The sequence below is a fragment of the Haliaeetus albicilla genome, chromosome 21, assembly GCF_947461875.1.
Source record: "Haliaeetus albicilla chromosome 21, bHalAlb1.1, whole genome shotgun sequence".
NCBI lineage: Eukaryota > Metazoa > Chordata > Aves > Accipitriformes > Accipitridae > Haliaeetus > Haliaeetus albicilla.
In genome coordinates, this window is record NC_091503.1 from 22209451 (window position 1) to 22229347 (window position 19897).

Consider the following 19897-nt stretch of genomic DNA (forward strand, 5'->3'; position numbering starts at 1 on the left):
GTGGATGGTTTTTTGCCCAGTTATTTTTCCTTTCATTTAAGATGATGTGATTGTCTACATTTTTCAAGTTGTTCTGAACAAAGTTTTAAAACTGACTTTTTCTCTTAATGTGTTACCTTTGTTTATTGGTATAATTCTTACAATTTGCAATATTTGTCTTTTTAAGGTAAGAGGAAGGTGTTCAAGTTCTTCCACACAGCTAGCAGCTGGTGAGTGTCAGTAACTGTCCTGGTTTCAGCTGGCATAGAGTTAATTTTCTTCCTAGTAGCTGGTATGATGTGTTTTGGATTTAGTGTGAGAATAATGTTAGTAACACACTGATGTTTTAGTTGTCGCTAAGTAGCGCTTACCCTAAATTAAGGATTTTTCAGTTTCCCATGCTCTGCCAGCAAGCAGGTGTACAAGAAGCTGGGAGGGAGCACGGCTGGGACAGCTGACCCGAACTAGCCAAAGGGATATTCCATACCATAGGATGTCATGCTTGGTGTATAAACTGGGGGGAGTTGGCCAGGAGGGGCTGATCGCTGCTCGGGCATCAGTCAGCAGCTGGTGACCAATTGCACTGTGCATCACTCGGCTTTTCTTGGGTCTAATTTCTCTCTTTTTGTTATATTACTTTCCGTTAGAATTATTGTTATTATATTTGTTGTATTATTATTGTTATTATTATATTATATTTTATTTTAGTTATTAATCTGGTCTTACCTAAACCCACCGGGTTTACTTTTTTTTCCAATTCTCCTCCCCACCCCACCGGGAGGGGGGACGAGTAAGCGAGCGGCTGCATGGTGCTTAGTTGCTGGCTGGGATTAAACCACGACAGCAACTTAACCCGCAGGGCAGGTCCTAGTGCATCACCTGGCGATGCCCCAGCAGCGGGACTACGTTGCACGGGGTGCTCAGCCACCCACTGCGGGATCTTGGAGCAGAGGCGTAGGAACACCAGCCTTCCAGAGAAGCCAGGGTTTACATTTTCCTTCTGACCAAGCTCTCTGGGACAAGTACCACCCAGAATTCCTTTGTGAAAATCTAATAATGACATAGAGGCATATGGGAACTGGGCAGGCTGTTGCGTGAGGCATGCTAACTGCAAAAAGCCAAATTCAGGGAAGTAACTTGTAAGAGTGCTACCAAACTGTATTTTTCATTTTAAAAATATATTTCCCTAGTGCTTTTGCCCTTGATTAATGGATTTACCTTACCTGAAATGTATCCTGAAAGGCTCTGCCAGTTCGGCAGGCAAGCAAACTTCAGCCAAAAGATATGTACTTCTAGCTGTATCTGCAGTGATGAGAGCTAACCTGAAGGAGAGAAAAAGGCAGTGAATTATTATATGCTTCTGGAGGAAATTAAAACTTGAAAAAATACTTTTTTTTTTTTCCTAAATTCACATATTGCAGATGCCAGGTGAAATCTATTTAAAAGCAAATGTGCATCCCTGATATAATTACAATATCACTAGTGTGGTTGTTGGGCTGGGCCCTGCTAACAAAACGCACCATCTATTTTGTTATCAGCTTTTACATCAAGCTGCTACAACAGCAGTAAGTAGGCAAAACACAGGAACTATCCCCATCTTCCTTGGAATGTGCCCTATACTATCAAATACAAGTAGAGGCCTATAAAGGAGCCATTATGGTGTTCGCTGAATTGCCTAAGACAGCTTTAATAGATGGAAGGGCTCGGTTCTGTTTTGGGGCAGTGCAAGGTTATACTGTCCCCCTTACGAAACATACTGGCAAGGTCACAAGCACCATCTACCTCAGAGCATTTAAGACAGTAGCGTCATTACGGTAATGCACGAATGAATGAAACTCTTGTTTTAAAAGACTTCCTTGTCTTCCCCTATGCTCCATTTTAGTGAAAGAGGCTTTACATCTAGACAAGCAAAGACTTGAAACCTAGCTTTATCCTGATCAATTTGCTTGTCTTGCCCCTTGAGGACTTTAAGACATCCTTGAAACCTTGAAGGAATCTAAACAAACTGTTGCAGAATCAAGATTTTTTTTTTTTTCCTTGTAAGTCTTTAGTGCTGAGCTGTCCCAGAACATATGCAGAAATAATCCTCTGCCAAGGTGTGGGATCCGATACGCCTGTAACCACTCAGGCTTCAGGTTACCTGGAAATTGAGAAAGACATTCTTAAATGTTCTTAAGCATGATGAGAACACCCCTCCTGTTTCAGCAGAAATTAAAGCTTGCAGTCAGAGAGAGAGAGCTGAAGAGAGAACGTTCCCGGTACCCGTTTTGAATGGGATATTCTCAGTGCGGGAAGAGTATCTGGCTAAGCCTGGAGCTTTAGGTGACTGCTGCTTGTCTCTTAGAAATGCCAGTGTTCCTCTCTCCTGCCAGAGGCCATCCCTCCTCATTTGCTAAGGACTGGACCTAAGTCACCATCTGCTGATCCTTGTCCCGTCTACCTCATGAGATGAGGACCAAAGGCACGTGAGTGAGAGGCCAGTCTTTTGAGGTATTTTGTGTCTTTAACTCCCAGTGGCATCAAATGCAAATGCACCTATATATCTGCTTCAGTGTCTTCTTTAGGCCTTTAAAAGCAGTTCTTCAGCAGCACAGTCCAGAGCACCTGCAATAGTTCGTAGTCAGTAAGTGACTTAAGTTGTATTTAATAGTCTAAAACAGCTTTATTGCAACATCGCAGTGATACCATCCAAACTGAGGTCTTTACAAAGTGCGGTATTGTTTGCCAGGCTGTTGTTAACATGCATGATTTAAATGATGACACAAGCAAAACTTCTGCTTTAAAATGGAAAAATTAAAGATACCAAAATATTGTCTTTCCTCTTGCCAATGAGAACAGCTGGCAGGATGGGTTTACCGAACAAAAACTTTGGCCAGCAGACATAGGTTATCATTTTCACAGGCTTTCCCTCTGAAATACAGGATTAACAAAACATGCTATTTTTTTATTTCAAAATTGGAGGGTTTGTGTCTTTCATCTGGTCAAATTTAGCGTAAAAGTGAAAATAATATCAAAGTTACAGGCACCATAGGGAGACTGTTAATGTGGTAACAAAGGGCATTTGGCCAGTTAAAATAATAAAAGACTATACAGCTTTCCCAGTGATGGCGGAAGCCCAATTAGTACTTTCCAAGTAGAGCCACAATATTCCTTTCCAGATTTTGCGGTTTGGCATGATTCAGAATGAGTAAACTTACTTTCCTACAAGGGGAAAATATAATTAACAGAAAAAACAAGGTCATGCTTTAAGTAAGCAATAATACACCGTGGGGTGTACATTAAACAGTCAATATTCATACACCTTGGACAGGCTTAGGCAGAGGCAAAGCAATGGCTCAGCATACAAAAAGATACATATATTATCTTAATAAACCTAAGTGCAAGAGTAAAATGCAAATGGATATTTTATTTCCTTAGTAGATGATTTTAAGGGAATATATATTCAACGTTCATGTGTATAGCACTCACACATACTACTTTAAAGTACCCTTTCTGTTAACATTTTATACTTTTAAGGAATAAGTGGATTTGCTATTTTCTTTTTGTTTGAGCACCTGTTTTTTTGTGCTGCTACTAAAGGCAGAATGGTTTGGAGGATTCTTTTTTTTTTAACTAAACTGATTAAATTTGTTAAAAGGACTTTCAACCTGGATACTCACACTGAAAGCCTCTAAGACTCTATTCTTATTTATAGTAATCCACTTTCCAGGACTCCGGAAGTGACACAAAGCCTGCAAAGGCTCAACAAAGCTGAAAATAAAGTCACAGGATTGGAAAAAAGAAAGACCAACTTCCAATTTGGAGGTGAACTTGCAAGTGATTCGTAAGGGTAAGTTTTTTCTTCTCTCTTGTTTTTGCTAGTGTTTTTAAAATGAACAGACTGTTCAGCTGAAGCTCAGATAGAGAGGAAAACATGTAATGCAAAAGAAAGCGTGGTGACCCAGGGTAAGTATATACTATGGTAGCAAAATGAAAACAGCCCTGCTGAGACATCTGGTTAGTGCTCTACTAGTGACACCGTTCGTGAGAAAGCAGAGCAATATGCCAGGAGGAAGATGAAAAAAGAAGAAAAAGTAAAACTTCAAAAACCGGGGAACCACTCCCATCACCTGAAGCTTAGACCACCCACCTGAAAGGGAGTAACCCACATCCAGCTCGAGCGCAGAGTACGAACAGCCTTATCTCCCTTTCAACTCCACCATTTCGCAGATGTCTCATATAAAGTGCTTGGAAGGGAGGAATTGATTATTTCTTTCCTGTTTCTGTAATAATTACAGTAACCTATGATATTATAAACCTTTATGAGCTGCAGCACCTCCCCACAGTTCCTGCATTACTGCTGTTTGGCTCCCAGCTGGTACAGTCTCCTTCACTTCCCAGCTCCACCTGGGACTACTTGCTCCATGAAGATCCCAAATAGCCTCCTAAATCAGCCCTGCCCGTCGTGGTTCTGTGTGTGAAGAAGCAGGAGACGTGTGGGCAGTGGATATGGGAGCATGTTTGTGACCTGCTGTATCCTTTCAATAGTCACGTACGTGCGCTGCGCACAACACGCATGCAGCCTTCTCTTAATCCACAAGTCAACAACTCATCACATACAACACTCGAGTCGCCTACACAAGTTGAGAAATGCCCTGAAACACCCGATTTTAAGGAGTTACTTGAAAGACAGAAAAAATCCTCACCAGCTACAGAGTCACGCTAAGTGTTAAACTCCTTGGAAGCAGGAAGACGTTGCCAAAAGCCTTATGGTGTAAACTCTTATTATTATAAACCACTCCAACCGCAGACTGAAGGGGAAGCCGAAGCCAGCGCTGGGGGTCTGTCCCACCGCCTGCCGTGTGCCTGCGTTAGCCTGCGTGGCACAGCGGCATCCGTGCTGATGCGCGGCCCCGAATTCCCGGAGTGGAATTGTTACCGCTTTTGCTCTTGAATCAACATGGCGCTCCTTACAGCATGATATCGATACTTACCATATCCTTCTGCTCTTCTCCCACTGATGTTACGGTACTGAGGTATCTAATTAGGTCACCTAACAGATTTATGGGACTTGAGTGTATAAAGAAAAGGAAATAGTCTAAAAATATGGAGAAGACAACCCAAAATTTGTATGCCTAAACACAACTTTTTTCTCTATGTCTCTGTACCAATAAATCTTTGTGTAGCAAACAACAGATCTATTTCACCCTGAGTCAGAGCTCCAAGAAATCTATTGGAAAGGAACCCAACACAAGAAATGGAGAGAAAATAACTGAGAAAAAAAATTCTCTCCATTTTACATAGAAAATAATTTCTGACTGCTTCTTCATGTAGATGCCAAACAGTATTTTATATTAACTTATTGATGAGGACAGCTTCTCATAGAAACATAAATTTTCTTAGCTTGGAAAAAAAGTTGTTGATTTTAATTCTAAAATGGCACCAGAAGGTACTACACAAAAGGAAAAATAATGATTTTATATTAAGAGAATAATGCAAACATTTCCTATATAAATAACTGCTGAAGGGTGATTCCTTGCTCTTCACTGCCCCCCCCCAAGCTATTTTAAAAAACTTAACAAATATTTTCTATCTAGAATCTGTATTAATGGCAAAATTGTACTGTGTAAAAGAACATCTTGTCAAACCAGTATACCGCGTTTACCTGTAAAACCCACTATACTTGCATGCAGCAATTGTATTTTATTTCTCTTCTACATATGCTCTTGCAATGCTTTCATCACCTCTGCAGTTCTGTTTCCTCCAGCAGTATATTAAGCAATGTGACTGGTATCCATTATGTGTAGTTTAATACTTTCTTAATTAGCCTCACACCTCTACCAGATTAAACTTGGTAGGATAGTATTACCATCCACTACATGTTTTACTTTCTGTGACATGTTTCTTTCTGTAAGGTACTTTGCAAATCCCTTTCCTTTAGCAACACAGTAAGTCTATCATTGTCTAAAGAGAAGAGACTAATGACTAGCTTTGTCCTGGTTTGCCAAATACTTTTACTAACTACAACTAGCAAAAAAAAGAAAGAGGCAAGTTAGGGGAAAGAACTGCTTTAAAGTTAATCTTGTAAAGTCGGAATGATCATTTGGTTGCACCCTGCTGCAGCGGAGGCCTGCAAGTTTCTGATGTCTGAACGTGTCTCAAGTATTTCTAAAAAGACAGTGAATTATGGGTCAAGAGAAATAAACTCTTCTGACAGAAATATCAGTTCATTTACTTTTTGAAGCCACTATTTGCATATGCTAGGTTTACTTAAGTCATAGATCCTGGGATTTATAAAATCAAAGCCTTCCAAGCTCAGCTTAACAAAATGAAAAATATCAAGACTTCTTCCTCCTTTGGTGAAAGTCATTATGTTAGCACTGAAAGACGTTCAAAGCTTGCCTGCTTAGTATACCAGGCATTAGTCCACAGCTATCAGCTCCACAGGGATGCCCTAAACAGAATACAACATATTAAACATTACTAATAATGCACCAAAAAGTTAATTTGTTCACCACTTCAACATCAAAGAAGGTATTATATAGCAATAGTCAAAGGAGGGCACATTAAGTAAAACTACCTTTTAATAACTTAATAAAATAATCCTGAATAGATACAGATTCCCCTCCCAATAAGCAGATTCCCATCAAATTTGAAACTGACAAAAAGATTTTTCAAGAATTCTGTAAAGCTGCATGCCCTAGCAGATAACTCTTTTGAATAAATTTTCTCATTCCAGTGCTTTTATGCAAAACAAAAATAAAAAAAAATCTATCACATGATTTTTATATAATCTTTCTCCCTCTAAAAACAATCCCTCAAAAACGTAGTTCATCTTTCTAATAAATAGTGAAGCTCTTGCTAGTAAGTGTGGGAATACACTAGTCTTCTGCTCTCTGATTGTACAACTAAAGGTGTTTTATAAATTGCTGGCTTCCACAACAAAGAACATTTCAGTCCTTTTCTGAAGGACTGAAAGTTTCCCAACTCCTAGCTAGTTGAGCTTGCAGTCCAAAATCATTAACATGCTTCTGAAAATGTCAATGTCTTCTAAAACCTAAGAGTTATATATTCTTCATTCCAAAATGTATGGCTCTTAAATGGAACCTTTACAACCAGGTAGTATCAAAGCTTTTTTAGTGTGAACAACTCTAGGAGTATTGATGTAATAATCCTAATTATTTTGAAACACTCATGTAAAGAAATATTGCATTGCTACTTCAAAGATACAGACTCTGTAAAGTCTCAAGTCTTTAACTGTTATGCCAACTTTAAAAAAAAAGCAAAACCAAGTAAAAAGACAGATCTACAGTGGTGTGACTTCTAGGGAATGGCTTGTGAATACTACTACCACTACAGAGCACTCCCATACAGAGATTCTCCAAATTAATTGGCTTTAGATACCACCATCATCTTCTTTTCTATTACTGTGGTAGACGCCGTAGCTGCCAGCTGCGTGCTGAGCTTCAGATACACACCAGAAAAGACATTTGGCTGCTTGGGCAGCAAATGCAACCCAGAAGCCTTTTCCCCATGCTCCCTGGGAGGAGGTGGTGGGCTCCACGGTCCCTCACGCTCCTTTCATGCCATCTTGAAAGATTCCATAGGTGCCTTTGGGAGCTCCTGCTCTAATGCAGCCAACAAACTTTTTCCCCAACTAGAATGCAATATTCAAGCAGCTGTGAGTATACAAGACCAAAAAAGAATTTCCTAAGGAACTGCACACACCATAGCACACTCAAACCTTTATGTTCTACCATATTACTTTGAAGAACTTGTGAAAATTTCTTATTCCTGGTGCTGTCAGTGCCTGGTGCTGTCAGTGTGGTGAGTACCTCCCTTTGTCTCCCAACATTATTCTTTTTCTATTATCTATTATCAATTTATCCAAAACGTGTTACCCTTGGAAAAAGCACATTAAAAACGCACACTGCTAAATGCGCTCTTAAACGTGTAATGTTGGCAGTGGATACACACAGTTGAGGATTAATAAGAAAATCTGCTATAAACTAGGAGCATATCAGCTGTAAACAACATAGGAGATGGATCTAGGTATACATCTTAGCTGACTGCAGGGTTATTAAGTTACCAGTGGGATATGACCATGAAAAAGCAAATGCCATCCAAGGATGAACCAGTTAAACTATCTCTTAGCAGAAAAAAGAAAAATATCTGTGCCACTGTTTAAGGCACCTGAGAGATCTCACAGAGATTTTTTTACATCATGTTCATGGAAGATGAAACAGGTAAAGAAAAAAGAGCTGCAGAGAGAAGTCATTTTAAGAGCAAGGCTGCAAAATTTTTGCTTGTTTAGTCTAGCAGAAACAAAAGCTGATACAGGAAATAATTATTCTCTAAAAACACAATAGGGTGGTAAACAGTAGGCAAGGAAAAGAACTATTTACTCTAGCAGACAATGTTGGCACAAGAACAAATGGGTGTAATTTGGCCATGAATAAATTTAGGCTGGAAATTAGAAGGTTTCTGACCATAAAAGTGGTGAGGTTCTAGAGTAGTTTTTTTAATACAAATAGTGGGGACGAAAAAATAACAACTCAAGCTATTTAATGATGAGGATTGTTAAGTTCACAGAAACTGCTACAGGCATAGTTCCCTGAGTAAGTAAAGGACTGCATTTTGATCATCCAGGAGCTTGTTTCCAGCATTATGTTTGCCTATTTTCTGGAAGCATGGGGTTAAAAAAAATTGAAGTTAAATCATACTTATGCATACAGTGTTAGAAATATTGCTTAAGCAAATGCCATCCATATGTAAATGATCTCTGTAATTAAGTTTGTGCTTTGCAACAAGAAAACAATTTAACTTGATAAATAGGTATCACATTGTACTTCAGTGGTTGGAAGCTAATTCTTTTTAACAGAAAGATGCAATTTGTCACATGCTAATTTTCTTGGGTTTTGTAATGTATCTTTCTACTACTTTTATTTTGCCTTGTTGTCTTCTTTTAGTCTTTAAAGTTCTAGACAACAGTTTTATCAGCATGTATGGACAGCAATGGGAGACAGCTGGAAAATAATGTCTGCCTGTTTATTTATACCAATCTGGCCAAATTTGGCTCCTCAGAGTTCCTCAGATGAGCATTTGCTGTTAGTCTAAACAGTATTAGGAAAAAGAAAAAAAACCCTGATGATTACCACAGAAAGATGGAATCTGAATATCAGAAAGAAAGAAGCAAACATAAACCAAACATATCTGAGTTAGAAGAATAACTTAAAATACAGGAAGGGTGTCCAAAGAAAATAAGGAAAATGTTATGAAACTAATTTCCACAAACACAGAAAGAATTTGCTGAGATTGCAGTCAGGAGTTTAGCCTAGAGACCCAACATTAAAGCACTTCTTAAGGTTTTCTTGTGCAGCCTCTGATGCCTGTAATAGTTTTACTATTAATAGCTAATAAATATGGTTCATCCAACACTGTAGTGGCTCTTGAAATTCAGATCTGTGGTATACCGCTATGCCATCTGAAGAATTACAGTTATTTAAAAACTAATCTACATTCTTGCATCAGCAAACCCAAGCAGCAGAAAGAAAAACAAAACATTGCAAAGGCAAAGTAGAGGTATTCCCCTATCAGTGTCAAACTATAAACAAGGGACAGAACCCTGTTGAAAACAAAGTTAAATGGTTCCATATGCATAAAGTCATGTTAAAAATTATTGTTTGCGAGTGTTTGGGTACACATATGTATATAATTATAAATGTATTTTTTATCATAAATTATTTATCACTTATATTGTCTCTAAGTGCACTTACAAAGGATTTATTATGGAAGAAACTGTATTATAGCTATGCATACTGCAGTTGATTAGCTTACAGTTGGTACTTGCTCATCAAATATTATGAAAGTATGTCAAAACATAACAATATATGGGAAATCACATAGATAAGTGTACTTGACCAGATACTGGAGGAGTCTGGCTGTACCACATAGAGGAAAAGGGGACATACAACCTCCCACCTTGCTCCTCAAGGAGAAGTACCATATGTGGGCTGTCTGTAACAGACCTCACTCCATTTGCTGAAAAAATAAAATAGTCCTAACGGCCACAGAAGCAAATTAGAGAAATTTAGATAAAGGGAGCCATTTCCATATTTTGCCAGTTTTGTTGCTGACCAAAATCAAGTTATGCAAAGATGTAGTAAAAATAATGCAAAATAATTAAAAGTATGAAACTCTATTTCTGGTTCACTTGAATTCACCTTTGCATGAACCTGGTTTTGTTCTTCTTCCTTTTTAACCCCTTCTTACTTATAGTTACTAGCTACTGTATTCAGTAGCTTTTGCAACTAACAGCTAACTGAAACTCCAAGCCTGAAGGCCTCAGTAAGTTTTTAAGAATAAAAGGAGCTCACATCATTAAGAAAGCAATTTCAAATTCTTTATGTCTGAAGTTGCCACTCAGCTACTAGCCGTGATGCTCATGAGACAGCTGCCAATTTTCACTTTTTTTTTCTTTACATTTTTACTTCTGCTTGGGAAGTACAAATGAGTTTTTTGATAGAGTTATGGTCTGGTTTAGAAGGACACATTTCTGATGAGGAATTGTTATTTCTCCTCATCAGTAGCTCCTAGGAGGACACCATGACTCGTCTGTTGAACAAGTGACAAGGGACTGCTGAGGAACGCGTTCCCCCTCTGTGAAGTTCCGTCTGCCCATCCCAGTAGCACCCAGTCAGCAGGTGGGACTTGGTAAAGTTTTACTATTGCTTGTAAATGAACAGCTCTTGAATTAGCTTTTGAAAGTGAAACTACAATTTCCAGGGCGGAGAAACAAAGAAAAAAGCGCCAGGTTATTGTGTGTTTCTGAAGGTTGTGCACAATGAAAAATGTGGCTACAATATGGGAGGAAATTTAACACGTTGCGTACGATCAGTGCTCAGTAGAGCTCAGGTAAACGAAAGCAAAGGTGTCTCTCGGTTAAGTTTTACACCTTTGCTGATGGTGGAGAGGTCATGAGCAGAAACTAGAAGATCGGCAGGGATTCAAAGAGATGATTTGGCTTATACTAGGTAGAGTACCCTGCCAAGGATTATTCTTAAGAAGCAATGAAGATCAGATTTTAGTCCCATCGCTTCTAACTTCTGCCTCATGTCTCAATCCTGCACCCCATGCTCTTTGCTGTAGTTCTCCCTGGGAGACGCACCTATTGCTCCCTCCCTGAAAATCCACCCACATTTGGGTGCTTGGTGCTGCCTATACTTTGAAGGCCAGACCAGAACAATAAAGAACCAGCCTGATGCCAAGCAACTGGAAACAAAAGCTCAACTGGAGGGCGGGAAGGGGTGTGAAAAGTGGGACGGCAAAAAAAAAAAAAGTCTATTTGGAGAGGATTAGGATTGACTAGCCAAAGACTGGGACCTGGGGTGGGAAGTGGTGGAGATGCAGAGCTGTTAGGAAAGGAGTGGGAAGCCCTGGGGAACGGTGCCTTAAGTGGGCAGAGAGATCGTGACAAGAAGGTTGCTTTCCAAAATGGGAAAATGCTGAGATAGACAGAAGAACCAACAGCAAGGGGCACAAAACTTACTCTGTGCTCAAGACAAACTCTCAATGAGCAGCCATTCAGTCTTTTTGTCCTCATTTCCTGAAAAGCGTGCTGCTAATTTACCACAGACAGCACTGATGATGGGAGTGCTAATTTCCAGCAGGATTTTCCCCTAACACTTAACCTATTTGTCATCTGACTCACATTTGTTAATGAAATTGCTTTCATAAAGTGCCCTATACAGTGAAAGAATTGTGTTTAGAGAGACTTATTTACAAAAATAAAGACCCAGAGATTAAGGTCACAAGTATTGTCTAAATTAGGGCAAACAATCTGAAGCACCTGAAAGCTACATTTTTTATTCCTTCACAGAGAATCCATCCTACCATACTCCCATGGACTCCAGATACTGTTGTAAGAGCTCAGGAATTCAGCAAGTCATGCACAACTGTCGGGCATTCAGAAGATGAAGCTCATATCATTAAAAAGTTTGGTTTAAGTAATTGCCTAGCATCAAGTTCTGTGGCAGAGGAGAGGATGCACTCCAACTCCTAAATATAATAAAACAAACAAAGAACACCACAAAAGCAGAAACTGCAAGCAATTCATAACCAGATCAAGCCCATCAGATGGCCAAAGACGGAGACTGCCCCTCATGAAAAGGTAGGGGATAAGTTTAGTACAGACAAGCTTTGAAGAAAATAATTCCTTTTTAGAAAAGGAATTGCAATAATCCATGCTAATTCTCTGCATCATACAGGCCGTGCTGTATCACTCAAAGGAAAGGCAAAAATGCCATTGCCAAAACCGCCATTTTAAATGGGATATAGCTGCTTAAGCTAATATAAAATATATGGTCAACTTATAGGTATTATAGGTGCAGTGGCATAGTTAGCTACATTAACATGCAAATAAAAAGGCCTTAAAGCTGTTTTTGAAGAGTAGCACTGGGCCTGTGTACATGTATGTAAGTAAACATTATTGTAGTGTATTGGGTTATAGAAACTTTTTCCTCAGTCACAATATTGATTGGCAAGTTAAATTTTCTGGGTAATTTGGAGTTTCAATACATGACGCTCATGCTAGGTATAAATATGACAAGTTTACAGAAGAGCTGCCTGTGAAAACATAGAAACTAAAGATGTTCCTACTCCTCTTTAATTGCTTAATAATGACATTTTTCCACTTTTGCTGGACTATAGGGTTCAGAAGCATGTAGCATATAGTCTCCCATCCTCAAGGCCCCTCTGCATACCTCCTCTCCCCCCGTTAGGAGCAGAGGCTGCGGGATCTCCTCCGTTTCCCACCTTGGTGAAGCTTCTTACCATCACGTACTGCCTGCAGGTCAGAGGGGCGGCCAGTTGCTGTGACTGTTGTGCCACTGGAGACGGGTTTTGAACGAACATAGGAGCCAGAAGAAACAGAAACAGGTGAGTACGAGAAAAGGCTTTTTTCTATTGAACGTTTCACTTTGTATAATTTAACTGTATGTTCACTTCTGCACAATCTCTGTGAAATACTGAGTATAAGTGAACAGTACAATGGCAATCCTACAGTCTATCAATTTTTTTTTTTTCCATTTTAACAGCATTTCCCAATTTAGCATTTTCCACAGGTGCTAATTCATTGTGCGTGCTTGGCTATGCATGACTAGCTACGAATGAGGTATATTATTGCAAATATGCTTTTGGATACAATTCCCTGGTAAACTTTGAGACAAGACCTGTGGCAGAAAGAGTATCAGATGTAGTTAGAGAAAAAAATCGCAAGTTTTCAGGCACAAATGGGGACATATTTTGAATTCCCACTCATTTTTAACTTTGTGTTCATTAGGACAAATTCTAACGCAATGAGGAGTTTAACCTGATCTAGAAAACCCACAACAAGAAGCTCTGTTGGCATGAGACCTGGGAAACCCACTGCCTCTACTGCAATTCCCATTTCAGAATTGATTTCCCTCTTTCAGTCAGTCAGAAATCATTCAATTTTCAGAACTTTTGGTTACGTTACAGTTATGTAGCTAAAAGCACAGAGCAAGTATATGTTTATAGTTCATAAAGAAACTGAACTGATACTGTGAAACACGATGCAAATACTTTAAAAGCCAAATGTGGTTTTTGATTGTATCTATATAATATAAACTGAAATGGCAAAATTATTTACCTCTATCAAATCCTGCAGTTATCACATGGCAGCAAAAAGAGAGTAAGCTGCTTAGGTATTTTAATTGTATCTGTGAACCCATTTGGATTTTCTTCTGTTTAACTCTGAATTTCCTGCGTCGAAATGGTTGGTTTGGAAATGCTGCTGTTATCCTTTCAAGTTACTTCAGTCTTACTTTTCTCCTAACACTTTTGACTGGGAATAATGGTGTGAAATTCATAGCAGCCAGAGTGCAGAGGAATCTAGAGATATTTTATACATACTTATCAATAATGCATTTCTCTACATTCTTAGGGGATCGTATTTCCACAGGCAGTTGCAATTAATTCAAAGCAACTGTAAGGTGAAAAAAACCAAACCCACAACAGACCCTCCTATCCTCAGGGCTCTTGTCCAAACAGATACAAGCAGTACAGATCAGAACTTGTGTGTTTTATAGCAGCTGATAAGAATGCAGAATTGACAAGTGAGTGAGCACAAATATTATCAACAAAACTACAGGCAAGCAGGCCCCTTCAATTTGCAAATAAACCAGTCCTGAGTTGCTGGTTTCAGTGTATGTTTAGCTCAGGTGAGGTCATGTGTCCTGGTGAACAGAAAGCATCTTCTCTTCAACGTTGTGTCAACTATACCGGACTCTTACAATCAAGACAGAAAAAACCAGCAACAACTTTCACAGGAAGGCTGTAATGGAAGGCAATTAATTAATCCATCTTTTATGATGATGGCACAGGGAGTCTTGCTATTAAATTCAGTGGTAGCAGGATGGGCTCCAGTAGGTTTTTCACATGTGCCACTGCATCATGATCACTGCCTAGCTGCAGAGGAGGGCATGGGTCCACCGAACGCATAGAGGGAATTTTACTCAAGCGAATATTTGCATTTAATTGGGAATTCATGTAAAGGAAGTGTTTTGGCCCTTACTTTGCCATTGCAGATTCATTTATAGGCAAGTGTAGCGCAGTGAAAAACATAAGCACAAAACCAGACTAATACTTCTTGTGATGTAATGAAGATTAACTGTTGAATCAATATTGCTAAAGTTAGTGGCTTTATGTTAGAAGTTTAGTATTGCACAGTCTGCCATTTATTTCAACACATACAATTACACATCTTAAACACTTCAGCTGTAGCTGTACCTGATTAGCTATAGCCATATCAGAAAATACATGGATGATACAGTTGACTATATTTTAATGCTTTTTATGAGGTAATATTGCTAATATTATTTCATGATCCTGTGGCTGAAAAGGTTTTAATGCTTTTTTCTCCCCATTTGCATATGCAATCTATCCTACTGGCAGACTGAAATCCTGCCTTCTTTGAAACACACACCAGCCTAAAAGGCAGAGTTTACTTGCTGAGGCTTTCAAACTTTTTCAGAGTACTTCATGACAGTCTCACAGATAACCTCACCCCCTGAGGGCACTGTCATAACATCCTCTGGCAACTTCTGCAGTGACTTACACTGAGAAACAGCATTAGGCCTGACCTGCACTGCATATTTTGAAAGGTGAGGCCAGTATGGAGCAGTGGGAGAAAGCCAGTGGCACATTAAAAATTCAATAATACAAACACAAAGTAAGTTAGAGGACTCCGGTGTGGATCCCCAGAACGATTTGGATCGGGCCCTGCTGAAGCCATCAACAGCATGTAAACTCTATATTAGATCTGCCCTGCAGTTGTTAATGAGGACACCTAGCACCCCATGACCAGCCACTCTCTACAGACTGTCACAGCAGATAAGACTGATAAAAAAATGCTGATTGCAAATACTCCATAGAATCAAAATGGTTAACAGACCACCATTTCAAAAGAGTATATGATACTAGTAGATTGTGGCAGTAATAACAGTAATGTAAATGCTAGCAGGTGTTTGTATGGTGTTTTGCAAAACATTCACATTCCTGTTTGCATGATCCTTGCAGTATGGTAGTTATATCAGTATATGTTATTTTTGCATACACAAAAACATGAAATGCTCATCATAAAACAGTTAAACCAAAACACTTAGTTCTTTTCAGCAAAGTTGGGTCTGAATCTCTTGATTTTATTACCCCAGTAACACAATGTAGGTTTTACACTTTCACCAGAGTTTCAGTCTTTGCTCTGCACAAGGATTTTTCTTTGTTAAGTTTTGAACACTGTGTGAAAATGAAGAATATAAATATAGCAGTGAACGGACTAATTAAATCCAGATAGTGTAGTAACTTGAGAGCATGTTGTCTAAGAAAAACAGTTTGCTAAATCACATTACTGAATAATTTAAAATTCAAGATTTTTCTATAATCATATTTTGTGCCCTTTCAAATTCCTTTGTTATCACAGCTCAAGCTGTAAAACCTTCTGGCTCTTCTACCTCTAGAGAACAGGCTCCACTCCTATACAGAAAATTCAGAGGTACAGTAAATTGTGTTTTAAGAAGACAAAATATCTAAAATCCAAAGGTTTCAAGAACATTATTATTGAGGTAGAATAGGCTCTTATTTAATGACATTAGAGTCAAATCTGAATACAAACCCAATCGTTAAGTTCTTTTTTAGCGTAGCATTTCTGCAAGTGTATTTTGAATAAAAAGCCATATTTTAAATCTGCTTTCCTGTCCAGTTTTAACATGAACAAATACTGAAACCTTTAATTAGATGTCATGAGATCATGCTGTATTATGTAACTATGTGCTACAAACATGCATTTTCCCCCAAAGAAATACAACACAGTCATATGAATAAGAAGAAATACTGCTTACCTTCCTTCCTTAGAAAATATTCCCTGAAGGCTGAGTAAATCTGGTTATAAACCGAAAAACAAGCCTGAAGTGTACAACTCACACACATACAGGCAGCAGATACAGTCGTCTCCATGAAGAATGCCTGTTTCTAGCCTTCTGTACGTGTTTCTCACTTCTCCACATTGTGGTTATGCTACAAGGACTCGAACTATGCTTAAAATACTAGTCTGCAGCGTAGCTATAGGCACCAACATATTGCATAAATGGTACTTACTGTTCCAGAAGTCACGCATCATCCTATAGGAAATTTACACCTCCAGACCAGGGATTTGTTACAACCCAGCAGATTGTGGCAAAACACTGCGCCTGGCTTGTCAGAAAAAGTTGTTACTTTCAGTGATCGGCACATATTCACAAAGCACAGTGTCTTTACATTTATGAACGTGCACGCGTACCTACAGACACACATCTACAGAAGGAGCCGCAGCCTGTCTCTCACGACCACATGCTAATTGCTGAATAGGGGAAAAAATCTTGTTAGTATTACACGCGATCGTTTTTCTTGACCATGGCTTTTGCATACATTTTTCACGTAGTACAACCAAGACCGGTGATGCTAGAAAGCCTTTCTAACTCAGACACGAGTAATTATTCACATAAGGCACCGAAGTCGGTTTGGCTTCCCCTGCGAGAGCGCTGCTACTGCAGCAGCAGTGCAGGGTCTCTCTGCTGGTACTCGTTTGCTGCAGCCTTTGTGCATGAGTATACGTTATAAACAAATTAGTAACACAATGACATCCAATACCCAAGAACTAAAGAAAATCATGGAGAATCAATCAGATCCTACAGCAGGCATGTAGATTGGCTGTAAAAACATTTAACAGTAGATAGATTTTTCCTGTGCTGTCAAAGTTAAAGGTACCAGAAGGAAGCACACACTAAGGCATTTTTGTTCCACTGTGATATTGATCCAATGCCAGACGTAGTGAAACACAATGGGCACACAGTCAGCCTTGGTAAATTAGGTAAATTAGAGATCATTTGATGGTATTCTATTGTTGCTATTGTAATCACAGTAATTTTCACTGGTAATGGTGCTTCGTGATGAAGTGCGGTTCTCACAGGATAATTGTGAAAGGTATCGAAAGATTCAGGGTGTAGCATCTGGTTTTAAAAGCTCTTCAGATTCAAATTGGCGTTTTACTTTATCTTGAAAATTTATTAGAGATTCAGATCATGCCGGTTTAAATGGAAAGGTGAAAGCAGGGTAATTTCAATCTATGAATTATTCAGATTCAGACTGGTGAAATTGCCATCCATGAACTGATTCTCTGACAGTCTCTTTTGCAGAGCCTCCATTACGCTTGTCATTTTTATTTCTTTATCTACCATCTCTTTCTCAGTTACTGAGCTCGTCCCTTAGGGCTGTGCTTCACAAACCAAGTATTTCAAATTGGCAATAACCTAAATGTGTTGCTGTCTCAAATCGCAGTCTCCACAGGCTGTCTTTTCCAAATCATTAAAAACCACATCCACGATGGTGTCTGCTAGGCTCTTCAATTAGATGAATTTTTAAAAAAAACAAAAACAAAACCAACAAACCAGCAAAGAGAAGAGACCAGGGCGTCATATCGAAGAAGAGTTATGTTCCTGTAACAGTCCAGCAAAGAAAGTGGTGCTTTGTGCTTGTTCCTTTGTTGTCAGTGTAACCCATTCTAGTTGCATAGCATCACGCAGAAAGAAACAACTGTTAAAGCAGGCTGACTTCGTGCCCTGATTTCCAGCAGGAGCAGATAAGGACTGCATTATAGGCAGACTAATCCACGCAAATATACACTCAGAGACCAAGCACAATTAATAGCTTCTTACAGGCAAGAAAAACAGAAGTAGTAGTAGTTGTAGTAATTGTAGTATTAGAAGAAGGAGAAGCGACTGGATAACCGAAAGGGTTTCATTCTCTCAGACTCCAACCGATACAGATTGCAATCCCAGAGACTCTCCACTTGATGGCTGGTTGTGTCATTGCTAGTCGACTGCTGCCCTGTATCCAGAAGGACTGGGACTGATTTAGGTCAGAGAGTCTGGTTTCTTGTTTGAGCTTTGCTCTAACTGATGTAAGAAATTGCGGCAATCTGGATTACCAATCTATATGACCCTGGGACGCTGGCACGGCTTCGGCAGTGGAGTGCCTGCAAAGGCCCCAGTCAGACAAACAGTGACAAGTGCCATCTCCTTTGTCCTATTGCTGCAGGTATATCAGCGTGGCATAAAAAAAACCCCTCTTAATACACCAAGTGGGAAACCAGGTGTTCTTCCTCAGAGGCAGTTTGGGTACAGAGCTCCGAGCAGTCCCTGCTCAGCTGAAAACGCTGCCAGGCTGAAGCCAACACATCCAGGCTGCGTGTCTGTTCCTATGCTAACACCAGGAAAATTTCCCTCGTAGGAAAAAGGCAAGAATAAAAAAAACCTATGCTGCTTTGTGCCTGGTTCTATGCGTCTGCTTTGCCGCACTGCGACTAGAAAACTGCAGCAGTAAGAGCTCTGGCAGTTGCGATAATGTAGAAAGCAGCAGCTCTGTGACACAGCAGTCAGCTGACTCGCAGTGTTATCATTCAATGTCCTCTATAGAATAAGGCCAGTTTCTAAGGTAGCACCAGGAGGATGACCTTGCATACAAAAATTGGGCTAGAAGGAGCGGCGAGACTTGTGTACACCTGCAAGTGATTTTGGGGTGATGTACAGCGTTATCGTCGGGGGCGTGCGGGTCTTTAACGGTGTCTTTTCCCTTCCTTCTTTCCAAAACAGAACTTGTCATTTTTTGAGCAGTTTTCTTTATATCATGAAATAGTCAATACGGTCATCTATAGCTGATGACAACAGTTACCGTTAATAACAGTGGTTAGGTAAACTATTTTAAAAGTATTGCTTGCAAGCCACGTTTCTACAAGAAAACCTGCTGGGGTTTGATTAACTTCGTCCCTCACCGTGACTATGGACGTGCTCCAGGAGAGAGCAAGTAATCGGGTGAAGACCCCTGAAAGGCAAGTCCTAATTGGCAAGAGCACGTTTCTGAGGTCTCATTGAGGCATCTAACTACCTAGACTGATTTTCACAGCTCTCTGTAGCTCCCAGCTAAATTCACTGGGAACGTTTGGTCACTCCTGCCTCTGGGAAATTGGAGGGGAGAACTTTAAAGTTACAGCTGGCAAATATGGGAACTGGTGAAAGTTCGGAGTCAACAGGAGTCAAGTACCCCACCGCTACCTGGGACTTTGAAAGTTCCCTTGGAGAACAGCAGGCACGCTCTTGAAAAACATCATGTGTCTACCTACTTAAATTCTACCTAAAGCTAGAGCAGCTCCATCAGAAATTGCCATAAATCAACTTGCCGATCACTTACTGAATTTATATTATATTGCGTTACCCTTGGCCTAGGACAGATCAGCTTCCACTCATCTCAGTGGACAGGCTGTACTTGCTCAGGCCAGAACTAAATTGGCTCTCACAGTTACTACTATAGGCTGTGCATTTCAGTAAGACAC

General features: G+C 39.7%; 1 long non-coding RNA gene across 6 annotated transcripts in view; it reads right to left on the bottom strand.

Moving 5' to 3' along the window:
* The window catches only part of LOC138690345 (uncharacterized), a 28576-nt gene extending 9651 nt beyond the window's left edge, over window positions 1-18925 (bottom strand). For 3 of the 6 annotated variants that reach the window (XR_011329197.1, XR_011329195.1, XR_011329192.1), the window contains exon 1: window positions 1203-11090. This is a non-coding gene — a long non-coding RNA (uncharacterized lncRNA). Of the gene's footprint in view, window positions 1-1202; window positions 11091-16629 lie in introns of those variants that run through there. The other 3 variants (XR_011329193.1, XR_011329196.1, XR_011329194.1) reach the window with 3 other exon arrangements.
* Window positions 18926-19897: the final 972 nt, after the last annotated feature.